General features: G+C 40.4%; 1 protein-coding gene and 1 long non-coding RNA gene across 6 annotated transcripts in view; one reads left to right on the top strand and one right to left on the bottom strand.

The window, feature by feature from the left end:
- The window catches only part of MAP3K1 (mitogen-activated protein kinase kinase kinase 1), a 78,184-nt gene that overhangs the window by 20,392 nt on the left and 34,530 nt on the right, over window positions 1-23,262 (top strand). The window contains exon 2 of one of the 4 annotated variants that reach the window (XM_037022305.2): window positions 446-525. The exons of the other annotated variants lie outside the window; for them this stretch is intronic. The gene's annotated coding sequence lies outside the window, so the exon portion shown is untranslated. The remainder of the gene's footprint in view (window positions 1-445; window positions 526-23,262) is intronic. 4 annotated transcript variants of the gene reach the window in all.
- Window positions 532-23,262, bottom strand: part of LOC118973140 (uncharacterized) — an 84,468-nt gene continuing 61,737 nt past the window's right edge. Inside the window, exon 3 of one of the 2 annotated variants that reach the window (XR_005062374.2) lies at window positions 532-941. This is a non-coding gene — a long non-coding RNA (uncharacterized lncRNA). Of the gene's footprint in view, window positions 942-18,732; window positions 20,406-23,262 lie in introns of those variants that run through there. The other variant, XR_012130961.1, reaches the window with a different exon arrangement.

Here is a 23,262-nt window from a genome sequence, read left to right as displayed (position 1 = left end):
GAATTTGACTATATAAAAGTCACTTGGGTAAAACTGAAATCTCCTTCAAGGCAAGATAAATATCTTTGTTTTAACTGTGTCTTTGATATTCTGTTATTTTGTTTTCTTAAATAATAATAGTAATGTTTGCTGTCCTGTAAATCTCATGTATGTGCTGTTTATGGAGCCTTACACTTTCACTTTAACTCAGTACATGTTCACTGACATACTGTGTTCACACTACTGTGCTAGGAACTGAGTTATCCCAAGGTAAGAGGTGGGGAGGTAACGAGGTATTTTGGTTTTTGTGTTCTCTAGTTGTTGATAACTGGCAGCTAGTTTCATGAGAAATTCTTGAAGAAAACTGAAGGGTAATTGTTAAGTTTTACGTGAATTTGACAGTATTCATGTAAATACTGGATGTGAGGACAGCTTCATGAATACTGCCTATTGATTGTCCTTTTAGGGTACAAATGACGTAGGCATTGAAGAAAAGAAATGAAGAAAGAAATACTGTTGTGCTTTAAGAAAGCCCTCAATAAAAATGTGAGTTGACGCCCCCCCCAAAAAATGAAGAATGATTCAGTGTCAAACTCTTAAAAATCATTTTATTATGTGTATTTTAGATACAGCTTTTAAGAAAATAACTTGTGAAAAGTAAGATATGATTGATTTTATATCTTATTATGTGGATAGTAATTCCACCTTTGGGATTGAAGTTGCTCAGTTGAACCCTGGGTTGCTCAGAGTCTTTCACAGTGGTGGAGGACTGAGGAATGAATGGGGAGTTCCTGTGGGCAATTTTAATTCCTTGATAGGTAGGTCCAGGCTCTTATCCATTCCTCTGAAGAGCAGTGGGGAAGTTCTGGCTCAGATTCCTCCCTGAGGAGTGTCAGGATTTCCCGGAGAAGAATGGAGTAGTCCCCGCAAAGGAGCCTGAGACACTGCAGGAGAGGTGACACCTAGAAGGCAGAGGACAGGACAGTCCGAGGAGAACAGCAGTGCCTGTGGACAGGGAATGCAGAGGCAACGGTGACTGGCTCAGGACCAGCAGTCTAGAGGAGCGACGGCACCTGGCCGCACTGCTGCAGGAAGGGGAGGAGGGGCAGTGATTGGAAGCTCGACTCCGCTGGGAAGGAGAGTGGAGAGGTAGAAGCCTGAGGGTTTGCACAAGCAAAGAAGCATTTGGGGTTGGTTTGGTTGTTTTTTGTTTTAAGGCAAGAAGAGGGGAGAATAGTCTTATAGGCTGCAGAAATGGAGCAAAGAGAGTGAGCATGCTTTTCTCAAATACTGATACTTCCCAAGGAGGAGTTTTGGAGGGTACTTGACTGGTTGGTGACTGGGAAGCCAGTCTGCGATTAAAAGTTTGCCATGGTTATGAAATACATAGAGGAGTGTACTTTGTGTTTAAATTATTGTCGCTCGTGGTATAACAAAACACGTATTCACTCAACAAATTTAATTGGCTGTATGCGAGGTAGTAGGAATACAGCAGTGATGACAGAGAAAAACCCCTGCTCTCCAAGATGATGTTCTATAAAGACGCAGCTGTTAAGTATGCTCGGAGACCATTCCGTGGCCTCTCCTTGCACTGCTTGTTTCATGTTCTGGGGACTCCCCTTAGGATGACATGAACACTTCTATTAGAGTGACCTTTCTTGCCCCAAGTGTTCAGAGGATTGCCTTCTGTCCAGGCCTTCCAGGAGGCTCTTGGATTTCTGAACCCTCTAATTGTCGCATGTAGTTTCCTCATAGAAATACTGTCCCAGGCTCGTTTTAACTTGGTCAGCACATCTACCTGAATGGTAGCCAAATTTTGATGTTGAAGGTGTAGGTGTGGGACACACCCAGGGAGGTGATCCATGAGTACTTTCTTGGTAATAATGAAATTTCAAAGTTGTAATATGATTTATTTTTGGACAAATAACTTAGGACATATTTTAAAATATCCTTATAAGTATTACTTATCATCTTGCATATCTGATAGGCTTTCTTGGATACAAAGTGGTAGAGATACGGCTAATACTTGGCAGTTATTCAGTCCATCTTTGTCTCACATAGAGGGTGACCTGTTACTTATTTATGGCTAGTTGTTGTGCCATTGATAAATTATGGCCCCTAAACAATTTTTTGAAGTTTTGTCATATCTTGTGTATATAAACATCAAATAATTGTGATAGAAAGTTGTTGAGAACAGCAACTTTAGCTTACTGGTGAACATTTTGGCCACCCACTCAGCAAACTTCTGTTGAGGAGAAAGGACTCAGAAGTGTCCTATGTGGCTTGCCATCCTGGGAACGCGTATGTGGAATAATGAGCAAAACTGACTCAGGTCCCTGGTCTTATGGTTTACCTTAATTCATTTGAATTTTCTATTTTAGTCATGGTTACATTTTTAACACAAAGCTATCTATCACTGCACCCCCCTCTCCCAAATCTTGGAATAAAATTGACATTCTAGAAATAGATGCTCTATTTTTCATGCTGATGATGTCATTTCAAATGCATCCTGCCATATATATATATCACCCCCCAAAATAGGAAAGTCCAGGTTTAAGGAGTCTAGATTCAGGGTTCTAGCCACTGCCCTTCCCCTGGACGCAACCCATTCATTGACCCTCTCAGCTAAGTTCCTTTTGTTCCTCACAGGTTGCCTCCTAATAGAATGTGGTCTCATGGCTTTGGCCTCTCCCCTCCCAACCACAACATCTTTAGGGGTTTTCTTCAAGACTTTATTCCTATTAACCACAGGGAAATCAGCAGGCATTGACAAATTAGAGACACGAACAAGTTCCATAGTTACGGGAAAGTTTTTTCACATAGATGTCTAGGCTTATGGTTCTTAGCTTCTTTTACTGACCAACTCTTAATGCTTTACTGGGGCTGAAATCTCTCACTCTTCCCATGACTGGTATTCCCAGCTGTTCTCTTCTGTAGTGCCTCTGGAACTAATGGTGGATGCTTGGTTTACGCAAAGGCCTCAGTGAAGCTTATTTACATCTCAGAGATCTTTCTGGTCTGGAGGCTTATGTGGAAAGGCATTTCTTCCTCACAGCCTGCAGTGTACAAGTTCAGAGTGAGCACTGTTAGAATGGAAGATGAGTGAGACAGGCCTTGCCCTCAAGTAAAATATAGCTCAAGGAGAAAGGTCAATCTGTTCTTTATTGAGCACGTATTTAGTGAGTACTTCCCATATGCCAAGCTTTCTGCTAGGGTAGGGGACATAAAGTTACGACCCATTTCTGCCCTCAAGGATCTCACACCATTATAACAGAGTGCTATCTGCCAAGGGGGAAAGGAGGAAGACGCACCTCCTAATTGAGTTAGAGGGTCTGCGACCAGTGGGGAGGGCTGAGCCAGCATCTGAGACAGTTTCTTCTAGGTAGGAGTAACCCTAGAATTTGAGTGACGAGGCGGCAACTACAGCGTCCTGGGACCAGGAGATCTCCCTAAGGAAGCTAGACACATTTTATTTGTTGCTTCTGTAATCTAGATAAACTTGCACTTTATTAATTGTCAGCTTTGTCTCCATTTTTCAACTTAAAAGTTTTGAGGTTGAGTATTAGCTGGAATAATAGTGAATTGAGTTAGTTATTCAAGGTGAAATGAATATTCCCAAATATGCTTATGAAAAAAGGGTTGCTGTCATGTTTTAAAACAGGAATAATACAATAATACTTACATATTATAAGCATACCCCTTTGTCCCATTTCCTTTCAGAGGATTCTTTTAGAACTGAATTCATTAAAATTAGAAAATGATTGTGATGAGTGTCTTTTGAAGCACATACCAGACTGAGTCTTAATTCAAACCTGCCAGTTTAAAATAAATGCAATTATTTGGTTCTACTAAATTATAGCTTTTGGTGTTGTGAGAAGAAATTGGCATATTTATAAATATCTCCAGAATTCTGTTGAATGAAGAAGACACTATGTAGGTAGAAAGTAATGATGCAGACTATATTTGGGATAGGATGCCAGAATTAATGTACCTTCTCTTTCAAGTGATTAGTGGGCAGATGACATCTTTGATTGTAAGTCACTTAACTTACATTTTTAAGGAAAGAGTGCCACCTACTGAAGATTTTTTTCCTTCCCTCCCATTCCATTTCTAAAATGTTTCACTTTGAATTCTTAGTTTCTCCAACTCTGCTAATCCCAGGAGAGAGCTTATGCCAGGCGAAGCACAAAGAAGTTAGGTTCAGTCCCGATCCCATCTTCCAATGGATTCACTAGGTGGCTAGTGTTCTTAGAGGGAGTCTATGCCTCCAAAACCAATTGTAGATACAAAACCTAAACATAGGTATGGTTCAGCACTTTGCAAGTTTGAAAACCTTGTTTTAATATACTCACTGACCCAAAGACTTTTTTAAGATTGGTGTATGGGCACTGGGTGAGGAGGAACAGGTGAGCAAAAGACTGGGAAGGGATTATTCCAAGTAATAATGAAGGGGATAGAGGAACATATGACATTGATCACGATCTGCTGGGGGGACCTGAGTCTTTTGGGGGATAATATTAGTGCCGCGATGGTTTGATTACAGCCTAACCGTAGGTCATTTGGTGAAATTTCTGAGGTCAAGTTACAAATCCACATACCTATTTCACAGTAATCCATATGGTACTTTTTGATAGTCCTTAACAAGGAGATACTAGCTCTTCAATGAAAGGTTGAGAGCATGAACACCAGCAAACACCAGTGTCAGAATTAAAAGATTTTATTTGAGAATTTGACATGGCCATTATTATTGACACATTTGTACTGTTTTGGCATAACTAATTGCTAAGCATCATTTGTCTTCAGCCTTTTCCCACTTGTTTATTGGACTATGCAAGTAGAGAGTGATACTTTTAAATAGAGGTGGACTATATAGTTGTTTTTATACCTGATGTAGATAGATTAATTGTATATCCACTAAGGGATGATATTTTATATTAAAATCCCAAATTAAAAAAGAAACATATATAGTGTAAGGTATTAGAATTCATTCCATATAAAATATTTATGTTGTCTAACCCAAATATTTTAACCTGTGGAAATACCAGATGTAATTAGCCAAGATTAGTCACTTTTTCAGTTTAAAGAATAAACTGCATCTAAGAAAGCAGATCTTAAAAGGATAATAAATAAAACATAAATTGCAATGACATCTACTCGTGTTACTTAAAGTAAGGAGTATTAAGTGGCTGAATGACAAGCAGTCTCTGAAAACATTATAATTTTTAATAATAGGATTATATTTTAGCAGTAATTGTTTGCGGAGTAGCACTCAGAATGACTCATTAAGTATTAATACTGTATCCCAGCTTTTCTGCATTTAAACATTTTTAAAAAGGAAACCATCACTTCTCTGACTTGACACAGATTAAGCATTTCTGAAATTATAATATCAGATTATGAAAAAAGCAGGCTGTGTGGCTGCAGAGAGCCCTGGACCAGGGGGTTGTTAGAGTTCAGGGTGAGCCATCGATTAACATGCCAGGAGCTGAGACTTGGCCAAAGAGCCGTCATGCTCCATTTCTCCTTTCATGGTACTACTTCACATCTTTTTGATGTGTAGCACTTAAATATGCAGAATGGTTAGGGGTCTTCTGAAGAATAGAAATTTGTGTTCATTTAAAAAAAGGAAAGAGACTAGAAGAGTTAACATTTTTAGTGTAAAACAGCTTCAAAATCCATGTTTTTGTGGTTTCTCCTTTCTCGAATGTTTCTCCTGACAGCATTTGGTCTTTCTGGGAGAGCTCGGATTGAGTCCTTTACACATGATGCTCAGCCCTCTTTCAGGAATTAGGTTGGAACTGCCATCCAATTCCTGCTATCTGTTGGAACAGACTATCAAGGGTACTGAATCTAAAAGTTTAGTATTTCCCAGACTGATTTTTCACAAGGTCTGCAGATCCACGTGTGTACCATGTTGATGGTGGTAGTAACGTTAAGAAAGGATTCTCTTAATCTTTAAAGGATTTTTAAACACTGTTACAGGAATGGCAAATAATATTTTGTGCAAATAAGCTACTGGGAGGTACTCTCCAGATTTAACAATTAAAGGGTGTTTGTGGGTCCTGTTGAGCTTCATATTTTTTGATGTTTTATCTCCCTTGTAGGACTATTGCATTTATATAATGGCACTAATAAATGAGTCATAATGTTCACATTAGATGGCCCTGAAATGTCACCTTGTAGTCTGATCTGATTTGGTAAGTTCTTGAATTCCAGAAAGTTGTGAATTCCTTATGATCATGTAGATGGTTAATGACATAGTTTGGATTTGACTCTGAATCACTAAACTCCCCAATCCTATTTTGTTTCTTTGTTCCATGAAGCCTCTCACAATGTAGAGTAGTAGTTCAGTAGCACCCTTATTTTTAAAGAAGTATTTCAGCTATACAGAAAAATAGAGGGAAAATATTAGAGAATAGTATAGTGAACAGTCATAAAGCTTTCATCTGTATTTAATAAATGCTAATATTTTATCATATTTGCTGTGGTTGGGTGTATGGGTGTGAATGCTTTCAAGAAACAAATATTAAAGTGGAGCCTCCTTTGTTCTCCCTCCCTCCTGGGGCCTCACAGGTAATGGGCCTCCTAGTAGCCTTCCCATTCCAGGTGTCTCTAATCAACTTTGTTACCTTCTGAAACTAGAGAAAATAGTTGCATTTTGCTACTTTTACCTGTTTTTTAACTAACATACTGCTAAAAGAAATTATGAAGCAACACAGTGTAAAAGGAGGAGGACAGGGCTTTGAAGCTGAAGAGACTTGGTTTTGAAACTCAGAATTCCCATGTACTGCAGATTGTCAGTCAAGTTGCTTAATCGTTGTGCAAGAGTTTTTTATCCCCACAGTGAAGATGATGTGAGTTTTTACTACCTTGTAGCCTGTGTGAGAGTTAGATCCACTGTATGGACAGCGTGTAGTAAGCACCTAATACAGAGGAGGTGCTCTGTAAAAAGTAGCTTTAATCATCATCATTGCCACCAATAATAGTAATAGCAGTTGTTGTAGGAGTTACATTTATTGTGTTCTTAAGCATGTACTGGCATTGTTTTAAGTGCTTCATATGTGTTCATTCATTTTAAAACTCTAGGAGGTGATAACTGTTTGCAAAGGGCTTAAAACAGTGAAAGGCACATAGGAAGTGCGTCAAAAATGTTGGCTATTATCTCCATTTTATAGAAGAAACTATTGGGAGGAAATCAGGGAGGATAACTTCCTTTTAAGCACTTTACATATATATTAACTTACTTAATCCTAGTAGCCACTCTGTGTGATAGGTATTGTTATCCCCATTTTCCAGAGAGGAAATTGAGGGAGAGGCTAAATAACTTGGGCCAGAGCCACACAGCTAGTGTCAGACCTTATATTTGAACCCAGGCAGTACAGCTCCAGAGCTCATGCCCCTGAGCACTGTGACATACTTCTTGATAATGTTTGTGATCTGACTTTTTACTTTATTTACTCTATCTTAGGAACATATCCTTCAAGCTATGTCATCTCTATTGATTAAGAAGTCCTTTTGGTTTTGCTGTGTACATGACCCAGATTTTATGGGCTTGGGTGACCCCTAACAGACCCCCAGTACTTCCTAAACTCCCCAATATGGTTGGTCTCGCACGTGCTGGTGAATGAATTTGGTCAGTTGTTCCATAGCCGTCGCTGGACAGCACTGCCTCCTCAGTGATCACAGCCATGTTGGTCTTGCTGCCTCTGCTAGTCGCTGGTGCTGCTCCTGCTCTGACCTGCTTCCCGCCAACCACTGCCAGGACTACCATCTGTGGCAAAGACAAACCAGTGCTTCCACTGTGGGGTTTGCAATGATGTGAGGACTGTGCCCCAGGGCCCTTTCTTATCCCATATTCTGGGGCTTTCCTCTAGGCATATAGAGATTTTTAGAGAAAATGGCTTGCATTTTGTCTGATACCTTCTTTTTCTTTACCCCAGACCTAAGTCCTTGACAGAGAGTGAGTGGACTGACCAGGGACAAATCTTAGTGACAGACTCTGGCCTCTGCAAGTGGTTACACTGGGCCAACTTTGAATGTCTCACACCTGAATGTATCAGGTGGTTTTTGCCAGTCTTTCTAACTGACTGTCAAATAATCTTTCCCCCCCATAATTTGAATTCTTGGAGGCATAGTTGCACTAAAGACATGCTGTATTTTGTGATAGCTCAAGAAGTCTTATATTAAGACCATAAGACCACTGGTGTTAGTTTAGTCTCTGGATTTTCCTTCTTAGACATAATGGCTAATTTGAGCCAGAAGGGACTGTAGAGATGATCCAGTACATATTTTTCAGAGTATATATATTCCAAGGACCACTACTTTACGAAAGGTGTTCGACTAAAATGAACTTCTATACCAAGTAAGTTTACCCTCTTTATTTTTCCTCTTGGAGTACTATGATACACATAGATCTCTAAATAAACCCACTTTCCCTCATTTTATCTAGTAGAGTAATAAGCTGTTTATATTTTATAGAACATAATTTTCACCAAAGCTATTTCTTTTGTCTGGAAAATTCCCTTTCAGCCTTCATCAGCTCCATGCCTGCCACTCCTGTTCTTTCCTTTAAAATTATTCAGGCATCACCTCCTGCGTGGATCTTTCCAGGACTCCCCTAAATAAAATTAAGGATGGAGGTCCACTCTATCCTTGCAGCTATTTGTGCTATACTGAAATACTTCTATCATAGCAGAGATGGCATTGTATTTTCTCTGTTCTGTTAGACTAAGCTCCTGGAGGGATAGAGATCCTATCTTGTTTATCTTTTATTTCTTTATCCCACTCTGTATTTGTATCACTGTTGCCTAGTCCAAAGCTTACACTTAGTAGGTGTGCCAACATTCATTAAACAGAGTGGTTTTTCTAGCTTTAAAAGCATAGAGAAGAAAAGCTACATTTGTCAAGAAGTCATTCTTCCTCATTCTGAGCATCCCAGTTAACATGCCTTTCCACCAGCTAGAAGGAAGTACTATAGAAACAGTACCAGCTGTTCTGTGGAGTTTGAAAGAAATCATTCTCCTAGCAGAGGCTGTAAGAGGGCTTTGTGCTCTAATTCAGCACTATATTCTCTTTTCCATAAATCTGGGAACATTAAAAACCGCCCAGGGGTTTTTATTAACATAGAAAGTGCTCATTCAAAATGTTACATATTTAACTTTAAGGCACTTTCCTTAAACTATGGAGGGGAATATGTACAGTAACATCACTTTCCCAATTACTAGCTTTGTTCATCTGATTCCTTCGAATACTCAAACTGAGCTGCCACATTTCTTTAAATATAATTGACTTAGTAAAAATATAGTCACACACCCACTGGAGAAAGTCCAAAAAAAAAAAAACAACCACACAGCAAAGCCTCCATATGACACTGACTTGGTATCTTTTTGATGAAAACCAAAATGGTGAAGGAGCAGCCATCTCCACCACCCCCTGAGACCTGCTTTGTGCTGTGAGCTGTGTACCAGTGCTCTTGCAGAACAGGATGCACTGCTTTGATGAAAACTGCCGCACAGTAGTGGTGTAGGAAGTTCCATCTGCTTCTCTAATGTTGTGTTAAAGCTTACGACATTAATGTATCAGTTGTCTTTTAGACATTCCTAACCCTAAATTTGTCAAGTAGCACAAAAGGGGAATTCTTGAAAGGAAATGCACATTTAGCCAAACACTATAAAAAAATTTTGCATCCTTTTCCTTGCTTTCTGATCCATGTTCAACACTTAAGGAAAAGGATACTCATTTGTCCCATTTCTTCCCCCTAAAGGTTTCTAAAGGTTCTTGGTCAACTATCAAGGACACAACAAAGGAAGGAATAAACGATGGAATTTTTAGCACTGAATATCAAAAGAATACAAGTCTACAGGCTTAAAAGTGTTTGACACTTTCATGGGTTTTTGTTGGAAAGGAACAAATACGAAATGGGACCGTATCGTAATCTGCCTCTGTAAACATTGGCTCTCAGAAAATAGTTGGCTTTAAACAAGGTGGATCTTCCAAGTTCATGAGTGAGAGGAAAAAGATCGTGCAAATCTTTCCCCTGGAAGATTGGTGGAAGAGTAGTAGTCTTTAGAAATATTGTTAGAAAGGTGATTTTGATGAGAAAATACCAAATAAGAAAAGTATTTTTGAAAAATATTTAGTTGAAGTAATAAACATTCCAGTAACAGTTCATAACTTTTCAGTCCATTTGTTTTGTCTATCATTGGTAGCAGAACAGCATTCATTGTTTTTCTGTCACCAAGATTTTCATATATTTTATAAAATGATGTCTTAGTAATAATCACAAAATTCATTTCTGCCCAGTTCTGACCATTTTTATAATTTTCACTTGTCTGCACAGTACCATCAAAAATTTTAGTTCATAATTTGTGAATAGAATTTCATTGAACTTGAGTCTTAAGTCATAGAACTGACAAATGTTGGTTTCACTTTAGTCTGGTTGGTTTTTACATGCACATATGAGCATGCTGATGTGAAGAGATGTTGCCTTCACCTTCCCTGGTTTCACTCTTCAACTGCTATAAAAATAAAAATAAAAATTCTGATTTCAAATTGCTAGTCTTCTAGGATTTTCATTTCCTTACTAACCTGATTGTTAACTTGATTTTGTCTTATTTCCTTCAGTTTTCTTTAAAATTCCTAGCAGTTTAATAGTCATTGCATATTCTTCATTGTCTCTGTGTGGCTGCCTTTCAACCTCTTCATCTCGCTGTATATTTAAGCTGTTTGAATTATCTTCTCCTTCTGGCAAGTTTTAACTTATATTGCACTGGGCATATTCTGAACTGGTCAGTTACACACTTGTCAATACATGTGATTATTATCTTTTGTATCTTCTGCCTTGATAAGGTATACATAGTCACTTTCATTCTCATATAAATTTGTTGATTTTTATAGTCATCTATTGGCACATTTAGAGAGAAGAATGATTCTTTTTTTCAAATTTGGGTAGAACATCTTGGTTCTGTAATTGAATGATGGTATATTAGATTGATTTGTTTGTGGTACATTAATAATTTGAATGTGATGGCTTATAATGGAACCTTCCAGCTACATTTCTAAGAGACATGGATGTACCAAGGAAACTTATTAACAAAGTTTTTTCACTGCTGCTTTATATTCTTCCTGGGACTAGGCAGGTGTTAACGGGATGATTTAGAAAATCATTTTTCATTCTCTTTCTCTTGGTTTATCTGGGTCTCAGCCACAGGAAACTCAGCCCCTTTAGTTTGATGGTATCTACTCATACATAACCATGTCCATCTGAAAGTCTAGGCTTGGTGTTTTTACCTTATATGCATTAATAAATTTGGAGGCTATTGAAGTCCACCCAAAATGTTTGTATGTTAATTTTTGAAGATTTACTTTTCCTGCAAGGCAGTTTTATCAAGTTTATATTTGAATATTCCTATGACTATGTGTGATCAAGAAAGGTGCCATTTAATCACAAAATTGTCTTGAGTAGAATTACACAAAAATGAATTCATAAAAGAAAACAACCTAGAATCTCCTTTCTTTCTTCACTTAATAATGTATCCTCTACTTATCATAATAGTATCCTAGTTGGTAGTTATCAATATTTTATGTACATTTAAAAAATATATTTTAGCAGTGTCTGAATTTGTAGCATGTTGAGATATAATTACCAGGAATAATTTATTTATCAATCCCTGAGAGTTTATTCAGTATTCTGTAGAATAGCAATTGCTTTAAATATATTCATACTTTTCTAGAATACATATAATAACATACAGTGTAGGAGAACTATACAGTTAAAACACAGTTTTCTTTTTGATTCACTTGTCTTCTCTAAAGGGAGGTTTGAGGCATGTAGTTTATGCTATAAACTAAGTCAAAGGAAATTGACTTAAAAAAAATAGTTCCATATAGAGTTGCTACCTTTATGAGTGGTTTGATATTGCCTAGTATATCTCTGCCTGTTGTGAACTCCCTGTTGTTATATTTGCACGACTGTTAAAACAGTCTTTTATAGATCACTAATTTAGAAGTAGGAAAACCTTTTGAATATTCCTCCTGTTCTACTGAAATTGTTTAAATGTCCCCAAGGTACTAATTTGTGGTAGAAGTCATGGGTTAAACAGGCTGTGTGTATCCATTATGCGTGCTGGGTACACATCTGCATGGATCTTTGTTAATAAGAAGTGATACCTGCTACTCCGACTCTGAATCACTGACTGCTTACCTAGCCCATGGCATCTGCTGCTTTGGGTGCTTTGTTCATAGCTGTAGGACATGCCAGGGGAAAGGCCCTGCCTTCAGAAAACTTGCATTATCCTTGGCTAGGTGGGTTGGCTTGGGTCTGCTAGTGAGTGAGCTTTTGCAGTATGACTATCCATGAATACATTCTTTTGGCTTAGTTTTGGTTAATTTCATACATGCTCTTCATGTTCCTATAATGCGTTCTACTTTTCAAGATCCTGTAATTTTTTGCTGGAGAATAATTTTGACCTTAAAACTCAAATGGGATGATATATTAATAGAAACTAATCCAAGATGTCAGATAAATTGATTTTAGTACGTACATGACAATTAGAATAATTTATAAATATAAAGCAATAAAAATCTCTGGTAGTTGATAGTAAGTTTTATTATTGTCTTTTGTTATTTGACCTCCATATTATTCAGCTTTTGATGTGGCTAACCAGAACATAAGCTTTTTTTAAGTATAGTTATACAGTATGATATTGGCTTCAAGTATACAACACAGTGATTCAACAGTTACCTCCATTATTAAATATTCACCCCCAACTAGTGTGGTTACTACTATCTCTCAACACAGAAAGATGTTACAGAATTATTGACTGTCTTCTCTATGCTGTACTTTCATTCCTGTGACTAAATTATGTTGTGATTGAGATTTTGTACCTCTTCATCCCCTTCAGCTATTTAAACCAACCCACTGCAACTCCTCCATAAAAAAGAAAGAAATCTTGCCATTTGCAACATAGATGAACCTAGAGGGTATTATGCTAAGTGAAATAATCCAGGCATAGAAAGACAAATACCATATGACTTCACTTATATGTGGAATCTAAAAGCAAAACTAAACAAATGAACAAAATAGCAATAGACTCATAGATACTAAGAAGCTTTTTGAGGGTGAAATGCTATGCCTGTATACCTCAAAGGACTAATAAACAGAACGGTTTGCACAATACTATAACTAGTTTCCCCTCTGTCACCCCAGATAAAGATTTCTGATAGAGATTCCCTGTGTTATAAAACTGATTATACCATGGCCATACCCATATTAAGAAATCAGCCTCCTTTGTTGGTGCTAAAGGGAGGGTATTTATTGCTTAGGAGGGAGAAATGTAGTTGCTTGTTTCTTGTAAATACAGAGAAGTTGTGCCATCATTATTAGGTCTCAGGGACAGATGTCACTGAGCATAACCTGGAATAAAATCTTTTGGGGACTAATTTTCATGTGAACCATTTTTATATACTGTTATTTCTTATGTAAAATTAGGTATGTTGTAAATGTTGCATTACATAAAGATGGAAGAGTTGCCCCTACCAATAATCTTACTAGTCCTTCTTGCTCAGAAAAGGGAAAAGAGACCAGTAGTTGCAAATGACAATACATATCTGGAGAAATTAGCTTATGGGAAAGCAGAGTTGTGCCAGTATTTAGATACAGATATTTGCACCTCAAATTAGGTCGAGTTTTAAGCACTTGTAAACACCCATTTTCCTTTTGCCCAATTAGAAATGAGAATGTGGAATCATTCGTATCTGAGTTTGAATCCTGCATTTTTCACATGCAGACTTTATCACCTTAGACATGTAATTTAACCTCATTTTTTTAAAATCTGCTAATGGGATATAGTAAGAGTACCAACTCATGAGAATTGATTGAGATGACCCATGTGGATCATCAGCGCCCTGGCCACAGAACGGAATTGTTAGTCTCTGTTAACAACAGGGCCTTTAGCTTCACCATACCCTCTCCGTATCCTTACTGCAGGCATTCCTTCTCTTACCTGTTACCTGGAAACTTATATTTTATTTAAGGGTCCCACAATGAACTAGTTGTTTTTAAAGATAGTTCCTCCCTGACTGTGTTTTTCCCTTTGTAACAAAGCTTGTGGGTTTAGTATATGAATTCCTGCTGCTTTGAAAACTTCGCAAGTGAACCTCACTTGGGTGGCTCTGGATTGTGCCTGTCCCAAATAAAAAGGTGTATTTTCCAGGGTTCTTTGATAGTCCTTAGATACCAAGAGAATTGAGATTCTCTCTATATGAACTTGTCAGTAGTCTGTACTGCATAAATGTTTATACTAAAGTTAAACCTCATTAATTTCAAGGAAGGTTTTTTTAATTTCAAGAAAGGTCATTATAGTCTTTGTTATTCCTATTACAGTCAAGTACTCTACTAATGAACAGAATTATGTGCTTCTTTAATTCTAAAAATAGTTGTTATTGTAAAAACTTGTTTAAACTTCATTGTAATCTCATCAGATAGATATCAGCATAAATATCTGATGCTGACTTGTAAAAACAATCAGACCTGACAGTGACCTGCCATACCAATGAAGAGCACAGGCTTCAGAGTCAGATCAACCAGGGCTTTAATCCTGGTCCTGTTACTTACAAACTGTGTGGCCTAGGCATGTAACCCAGCCTCTCCAAGCCTCGGACAGTAACAACCTCAGAGGGTTGTTGGGAGGGTGAAGTGTATGTAAATACTTGCAAATATTTACATGTAATATTGTAATATGCAAATATGTAAATACCTTTCCTGGATTGTAACTTTATTATGATATAAGTTAAGCAGTTACTTCTCCATATAAATAGCTGTGGAGCAATGTAATATTTCCATGCTAAAGATGAGCCATTAAAAAACACGTTTTAAAAATTGTAATAAACTTGGTAGAATTCTATTTTTGAGTTTATCAAATATCCTCTGTGTGCCAGGGCAGTGTGCTGAATTAGTGTTTTAGTCAGGCTCTTTGGGGTTGCAGAGAAGAGAGACATGTTAGAGTTTGAGTGCAAAGTAAAGGACCAGTGAAGTTTCCTTCATTGCAGTGTACTCATGTTGCCTCTGCAGAGCTTGGCTGTTCACCATGCAGGAAGGTTGAGGAGTAGCTCTCATCATCTGATGGCATTTCGGGGGACCCAGGTGCAGGTCTTATGCTCACCTTTACCACTTCATCCCTTCTCTCCATCTCTAATTGCTTCTTCCTTCTGACTAATTTCTGTCTCTTATTTCTGTCTCATTGCTCTCACTTACTAATTTGCTTTTTTTCTGTCTTTTGGTGCCATTCTTCTTGCAACCACACTGTCTGTGTATCTGCATACAGATTCCCATACAGAGATCTAGTAGAGAACGTCCTTGAACCAGGGCACATTCTTACACCAGGGCCACTGAGGACTGCAGATGGGTGCAGAGGTATAAAGCATAGTGTCCTGAACCTCAGACGCCACTCTCAGAAGGTGAGGTGGCTCTGGCTAGATAGACTCTGTGGCTTCATTTTCATGTTGGTGACTTTTGTGCCTTGTCCTGGACATTTGCCGCTGATGATGGAAAAATGAATTAGATGTTGAAGCCTATCCTGGAAGAGCTCCCAGTGTGGTGAGGGAAGCAGATACTTATCACAAATATTCAAGTTCATGCTTTATTATAATTAATATTAGTGTGCTGGGAGGGAGTGGTTAACTTCCATAAAATGATGGTAGGAAATTCTTTACTGAAGGAATGAGATGACGAAAGGTATTCCATCAGGAGAAAAATCAACTGCAAAGGTGAGGAGGTATGAAATATCTTGGTGTGCTTATTAATAAGGGAGTGTTTTCATGCTGAGAGAAAAGGGCAGCAGCTAGCATTTAAGGAGCTCCAGGAAGAGGGTCTAGTACATGATACCAGTGAGGTTAGTCAGTGTTAGAAGCAGAACTAGGAAAAGGTCATCTAGAAGTCTAGGGAGGGGAGATTTACAAAGGAGAGCCCAATCAACAATGGCTGGAACCACAACAGCTCAGCTAAAGGGAGGACAAAGCCCTTCACTGAGAAGGGTCCCTTGAAGCATATAGTTTTTTAGCAGATTATTTCCATAGGTCTAGAAAGCACCTAGATTAGAAACCTAACCTCAGCAGGGAAAGGTTCTTTGAAGCTCTAGGTCAATCACAGATTGTTCTGAGGAATGTTGAGAAACCAAAAAGAAACCTCATGTTTTCTGAGTAATTACAGGAAAGGAAGATAAAGCTTAATCTGTAACAATGTTTAAGTTTCTCATATTTATTTGGATAAAATTTAATTTTTTTAATCTTCAAAGTAATTTTCTGAAATACATGTTCGTTTTGCTAGAAAGCCAGAAATAAATAAGCTATTATTTTAGATAAAATAACAGGATGGTTCTAGATAATATACAAGACAAAAGTAACTCTCCACACTCATATTTAACCAAAATGGAGAGAACCCTTTTAATCTCTAACTGGTGATTTTAACAACTGTCTAGATTAGTTTGTGTTAAAAAACAAGTTTCCTGTTATAGCTCTAACATTAATTGGAAAAGAAAACAAATTGCTGCTATACACACATGCATATACACATCTGATGAAAATAAAAACCCTATATATATCTAATCTATGAAGACTATATTAGAACAAAACAATAAAAGTACATAAGAAAAACTTGTTTTTCTTCCTAGTTTGGTTTCTGTTTCAGAGAGAGATGAAAATGAGTTACCATGAAACTTTTCCTAGCAAGTAAAATAGGATATACTGTGTATTTCATTGACACTAAGATCCCATTGGTTGTAAACTGTACCATTATTTTATATACCTGAAGAAAGGAAACAAAAACCTGCTAATTAAATTATAACAACACTTAAGTGTAAAGAGGCATTCAGATTTCAGAGATATTAAAATGTGAAAAAATACAAATTTTAGGGTTAATTATATGTAATTATTACTGTAAAGACAAAATAGTTTGGGTTACATTTGCAAATTAATTTAGGAATAAAAACTGTTCTACTGAATAACATCTAAAATTGCAAACTTAGTCTTAAGTAAATACAAACTATAAAAAGATTAACATGAGTAGTGATTAAAATTTAAAACTAGGAAGGTCTTTAGGGCTGTCAGAGATGTTAATAAATGATCATTCGTTTAGTATTTGTTTCAATACCTGTTACAAGGCAGACACTGATAGATATTGCATATATAGCAATAGATAAAACACTGGTCCCTGCCCTCATAGAGCTTGCACTTTGTGGAGGTATGGATAGGTTTGCAAATTGCAATGAGCACTCCAGAGAAAAAATGCAGTGCTGTGAAAGAACAGAACTAGTGGTTCCTAATTGAGATTTGAAATGTCTCTGATGAATTAAAGTAAAGCCAAAGAGTGAATGGAAATTAATGAGATTAAAAGTAGACAAGTAAGAAACAGCCCGTGCAAAAGCCCTGAGCAGGAAAGATTGTGGGGTTTTTTTTAGCAGTGAAAGAAACAGAAGGGTTGGGTAGGGATCTGGGGGACTTCAGCTAAGGTAACACCAGATAGTACAGGGCCTCTAACTCCAGAGGGGATATCCTGGGGCAGCATACCTTTGAAACGGAAATCAGGCAAAGGAAGAAATAAAGTGGGAGAAACCTGTTTATTTCTTACAAGCAGTCGTCCTGCATCTCTCTCAACGGGCCCTTGTAATTACCTATTGATATGGAGATTGACTACTTCTCTCCACCCTTTGGAAACACCTATTAATATGGAGATGAACTAAGGCCAGATGAGAGATTCTAGAAATATTGCAATTTTACCCACAGCCCACCCCTCCAGAAATCTTGCCTTACAATCTACTCATTCCCCATCTTCTGCGGTGGCAGAACTTCTAGGTTTAAAGTCCTATGCAGATTAAGTCCATAGCTCACCCACTCCATAGGCAGTCAGCAGCTGAACAGGTAGGGAGTTCAAAAATCATCACATGGCAGTTGCAGTTAGGGAGTGCGTCCAGACCACAGGGACTGTAGAAGACAGTGACCTTAAGGGCAATAAGATACACATTTTAATGACACCAGCATAGGCAAATGTTGCCCATCAGGTAGGATGCATGCGAGAGAGTGGTCCTGGGATAGGACAGTGGCAGGAATGGAATCTTGACCTGCTCTAGTATACCAGACTTTCACCCCCTCCCTGTGGGAGTTACAGATGGGTCAATATATAGGGCTATGGGAGGTACATGCACTGGCCATAAAGATAGACCAAAATATCCCTGTAAGATGCTCTTACCTCCCAGATGTTTTGGGTATACTACTGTGGTCTTTGGGGGCCACGCTGCTGTTGTTCCAGGAATATACAGGAGGCCAGCTTCCAGGCCTTTACCTCAAGATGCCAGAAGGGCCAGCCATCCCTGGTCCATGTGTCGAGATGTCCAGGGCCATGTCCACTCAACAGAGTCTCCAGGGTTTAATGCAGTTGGGGCTGGCAGCAGGATGTTGCTCTGCTGGCCATATCCTGGCTTCAATAACTCCTCTTTGGTTTGCACATACAGTTGTATAGGAGAGGCAGCAAGGTGTGTGAACATATCCACAGGGCTCAAGGCTCCTTTCGGGGTTTCTCATTCAAGTGCCGTAGCACTGTCCATAAATGAACTGACCAGCCCCGTAGACTATTGGTGTCCAACTTCAGGCCAGATTTCAACAAACCACCATACCTATCATGCCTGCCCCAGTAGGGTTTTATGGTACATGAAACTTCCACTTTATTCCTAATTGTTGCACCCATTCTTGTAACGCATGTCCAGTAAAATAGGTGCCTTGATCGCTCTTAATCACCTGTGGCTGGCTATAGGCTGCAAAGAGATGCTCTAGGACCGTCTTGGTGGTTTGCTGATCTGCATGACGTGCAGGAAAAGCAACCAACAGTCCAGTAGCTGTGTCCACACAAGTCATGGCATACTGATATCCTTCTGATATGGGCAGAAGCCCAATATAGTCTATCTGCCACCAGACAAGGGGTATTAGCTCCTTTACTATCATACCATGTTGCTGCAGGACTCAGTGTAAATTTCACTTAGAGCATACAAGGTACCCCTTCAGGGCTCTGCTGACTTCTCCAAAGGTCTACGGCAAGCACCACTGTCAGGCTACATTGTCTTTTGCCCCACGTGCAACAAATGCTGATGTAACCATTGGGCTACATCAGAGGCAAGCTTTCCTTTTAGCTAGCACACCTGGGCCAATGTGTCTGCTTCATCATTCCCTGGGGATGCCAAAGGCAAATGGCCAGTCACATGATATATAGTAACAGTCATAGTCTGGCCAGAAGCCCATAGGACTTACCACAGCTCTTGTCCCCAAAGGGGGCAGTGACCGACCATCCAGTTGGCATGGTACCATGTCGGAGGCCACAGGGTCAAGCCCCTATAGACAGCCCAGCTGTCAGTGTTGACAACTATACGGGGGGGCTCCTACGTGATCACAAGCCATGCTGCCCGAAACTCAGCCCATTGGCTGCTCTTCCCCTCTCCATCCTCCATCCATATTGTCTCAATCTTAGGATGGAAAGCCACAGCCCTCCACTTCAAGGGCTGCCCATGACTGGAGCTGTCTGTATACCAAGAATCTTCAGGAGTTTTTCCCTCCTGATAAGGACTTTCAGCTACCAATGGCTCAAAAACAAGTTCTTCCTGCTTTCCACTGGTATACTCAATGGCCCCTATAAGCATTGAAGTTCTCCACTTAAGGGGCTAGTACAGAGGGTGCTACACTGCTGTAAATATGCATCCCATTTGGCCAGTGTAGACATCTGTGCCATGCCACTCTGTGGCCTTTGGGTCCAGTCTTGTACCTACCCTGCAGTGGGATAGGTGGTCATTACCTTGGTCAGAGCTGTTCCAGTGATGGGCTCTGTAGCCAGCAAGGCATGGTACACATCAACCAGGTCTTCTCTCTCAAGGTGTACTGGACCTCTGCTGCTTCCCATAGTTGTGACAAGAATCCAATAGGTTGGCGCATCTGTTTAAGCCGTTGCCAGAGGCCCCATCCATAACCATCTTTGGTTACATGAGCATCTAGGTCACAGGGCCTTGATGAGTCCATTACACTCAAGGCCTATATGGCATTGACTGCCTGCTTGGCAGCAGTAAAAGCAGCTGCACATGCCTCATCCCAATCCCACCTGATGCCCTTTCATACCAATGGATAAAAAGGCTTCAGAATTTGTGCCAAGTGTGGGATAAACATTCTCCAGTAGCCCAATAGACCCAAAAACTCTTGTAATACTGCCACAGTGGTAGGGGTGGGGAAAGCCTGGACCTTGTCTAAAACTGCTTCTGGGGTACATTTAGTTTTACCGGACCAGACAACCCCCAAGAACTTTACAGACAAACCAGGTCCCTGAAGCTTGGTACTGTTCATAGCCCATCCTTTCTTCTGTAGATGTTGCAGCAGTCTAGGAACTGCCCCTTCTAAATCTGCAGGAGAATCAGACATGAGCACATCATCAATGTAGTGAAACAGCTGCACTGTTTGTGGTTTCTTCCATGTGGCCAAGTCCTGGGCTACAAGTCCATGACAAATGGTGGGACTGTGGAGGTATCCCTGTGGAAGGACAGTGAATGTCCACTGCCAGCCTTCCCATGTGAAGGCAAACTGTTCCTGACTTTCCTGTGCTATGTCAATAGAGAAATACGCATTAGCAAAGTCCACAGCATAAAGATATGTCCTTAGTTCATGACTGGGGGTGTCCATAAGGGCTGCTATAGAGGGGACAGCAGCATGCAAAGGGGGTGTGACTTTATTCAATTCCTGTAGTCCACGGTCATATGCCAGGAGCCATCTGGGGAATTAAAAGGACCATGAGTGGGCTTTATGATGCCCACCTTCTCCAACTCCTGTAGTTTCTCCAATTTCCTTGTGTTCCTCAGGCAATTTATACTGCTTAGTATTTGTCATTCGCCAAGGTACGGGCAGAGCTACAAGTGGGTGTTTAGCATGTCCCCTCAGAACTGCGTTTACCACATGTTCCCTCAGTCTGAACTCCCCTTCAGTGGTCTGTAAACACAGGCCTTGCAGGATGTCTACCCCCAAAATTTATTCAGGGTTGGGAGAAATGTACACAGTATATCCCTTTGGGGATAAACACCCTATCCCCCATGGGATTTGGGCTTTCTTCACTCTAATTGCCTTACCCCCATAGCCATCTTGCACAGCAGGGGTCCCAGGAGAACACTCAGGGTTGCCATAAATCAGAAAACATTCACCTCCTGTGTCCATCAGTGCCAGGACATCTTGTACATTCACAAGTGACCAATGAATTGCTAATTCTACATGTGGCCTCTGGTCCCCACCACATCCCCCAAGGTGGGAACCTTGCCCCCAACCACCCAGTCAAACCACAATGCCAATCGTCTTCCTGTTGGGTTGAGGGTCCCCATAGAGCCAGAGTACTGTCCCCCAGAAAGTCTTGCAGGGACACTGGCCAGACATGGGGCTTTGTCTCTAGCTTCCGTGTCCTGGACCTCAGTGGCTGGAACTGCTGCTCTAGCTTTAATTGGTGCCACAGTTCTAACAAGATCCTATTGTGTTGCTCATCAAGGTTTTCTTTGACTATCTTGGCTTTTATCAAATCAATGCACATCTGGGTCCTCGAGACCTTCTTGGGGCCCTTTGCACCTCTCCTTTCAGTTGTAGCCTGTACTTCCTTCCATGCTCTTATTGTTTCAACCTCACCCAGATCTGCTAAAGTACGAGTAGCCTCACTTATGGGTTGCCCTATGTGGGGGGCAAGAATAGTCACTAGGGACCCAAAGAGGGATGGGGGAGCTGTGTGCAGCACCAGGTTTCTCATTCCTAGAGTGAATAACTCCTCATCGGGGCCCTGGGGTCCATATTATAGGTGGTATTTTTCATGTCCAGCTCCCACAACACCTGCTGGAGCTCTGCAAACATTTTCCAGCGTGGAAAAGTATGGTAAATCACCCTAATTAGGCCAAACTGCCCTGATGGCTGCTGTCAGCCAATCCAGAAGCACCTGATTCCCTGAGGTGTGACAGGCACCCTGCAACTGCTGTTGGAGGGAAGGGTGAGTCATCAGGGAAGCCAGTCTACCCATTTCAGAACCCAATATAACAATGTTTTCCACTCCCATATCCCAGAGATGCAAAAGCCAAGTAGACAGAGGTTCCAACAGCTTCTGCCAAAACTGGATGCTCATGTCCACCAGCTCAGGGGGATAGGGGCAGAGCATGGAGTGCTCCACAATCTGGGGAGGGTGCAGCTCCTCCCCCTTAGGAGCCCATGGTTGCTGCATTTTTATTTTCTTAACTACAACCAGGTGGGCCTTTAATACGGGAGAGGCTTGGCAACAGATCAGCCCTCAGCCCCAGCCCCTCATACTTTCCCAACATCTCCTCTACCATCTTGAGGGCTGAAGGCACAGCTCTTTCCTCTCCCTCCCCCATGGCCTCCTTCAGCGCAGATTCTCTGACTGCCTCCTCCCTCACTGCTAACATGTCTTCCAGGAGCACGACCCATCTTCTCAATAACTGTCTCTCTTTTTTAAGGGCATCCCGTAAGTCATTGCCCAACTCCTCCAACGATGCTGTGAAGTGTGTCTATCTCCTGCTGAAGTCTCTCTCTCCCCTCAATAACCCTTTCCACTATCTCGAGAAAAAGACGTCCCACAATCCCAGCTGCTACATGGCCACTCAGGGCCTTTAAGCAGTCTTCTATCTCACAGAGGGCTAATTCCACAGCTTCCAGTATCTCCACCCTTCCCCAATTCTGGAGAAGGCCTCACCCCTCTAGGACATATTTACCCTAGATCAGTTCCCCACTAGGGGCTCCTCATTGGAAGCCCCACAAATAGGGGGCTCCTGCGTGAAGCTGCATCCTCTACTACTGCAGCTACTGGGGCCTCCCCATCATCTACAGGGGTGGTTCTGCACATCTCCCCACCATCTCTAGGGCCAGCCTGCCCAAGGGTTGCACCCACGTAGACAGATTTTGTGTTCAGAGGTCCTCCCAACTACCGCCAGATGTAATTCCAGGGGAAAATACCCAGGCAAAATACGTTTGAAACTGAAATCAGTCAAAGGGAGAAATAAAGTGGGAGAAAACCATTTATTTATTACAAGCAGTTGTCCATTTCTGGTCTCCCGTATCTCTTGAGAACTGGCTGCATTGTAAGAGACCCCACCCAACCTCTCTTGTCTAGATATGCCCTGATATACCCTCACTTGCCCCTAGCTCACCCTTGTAATTACCTGTTGATACGGAGATGGACTACTCTCTCCACCCCTTGGAAACACGTATTGATATAGAAGTGCA

The sequence above is a fragment of the Manis javanica genome, chromosome 1 (assembly GCF_040802235.1).
Source record: "Manis javanica isolate MJ-LG chromosome 1, MJ_LKY, whole genome shotgun sequence".
In the NCBI taxonomy this organism is placed as follows: Eukaryota; Metazoa; Chordata; class Mammalia; order Pholidota; family Manidae; genus Manis; species Manis javanica.
The sequence above is the reverse complement of the archived record's forward strand: the minus strand, read 5'-3'. Positions and strand labels throughout refer to the sequence as shown.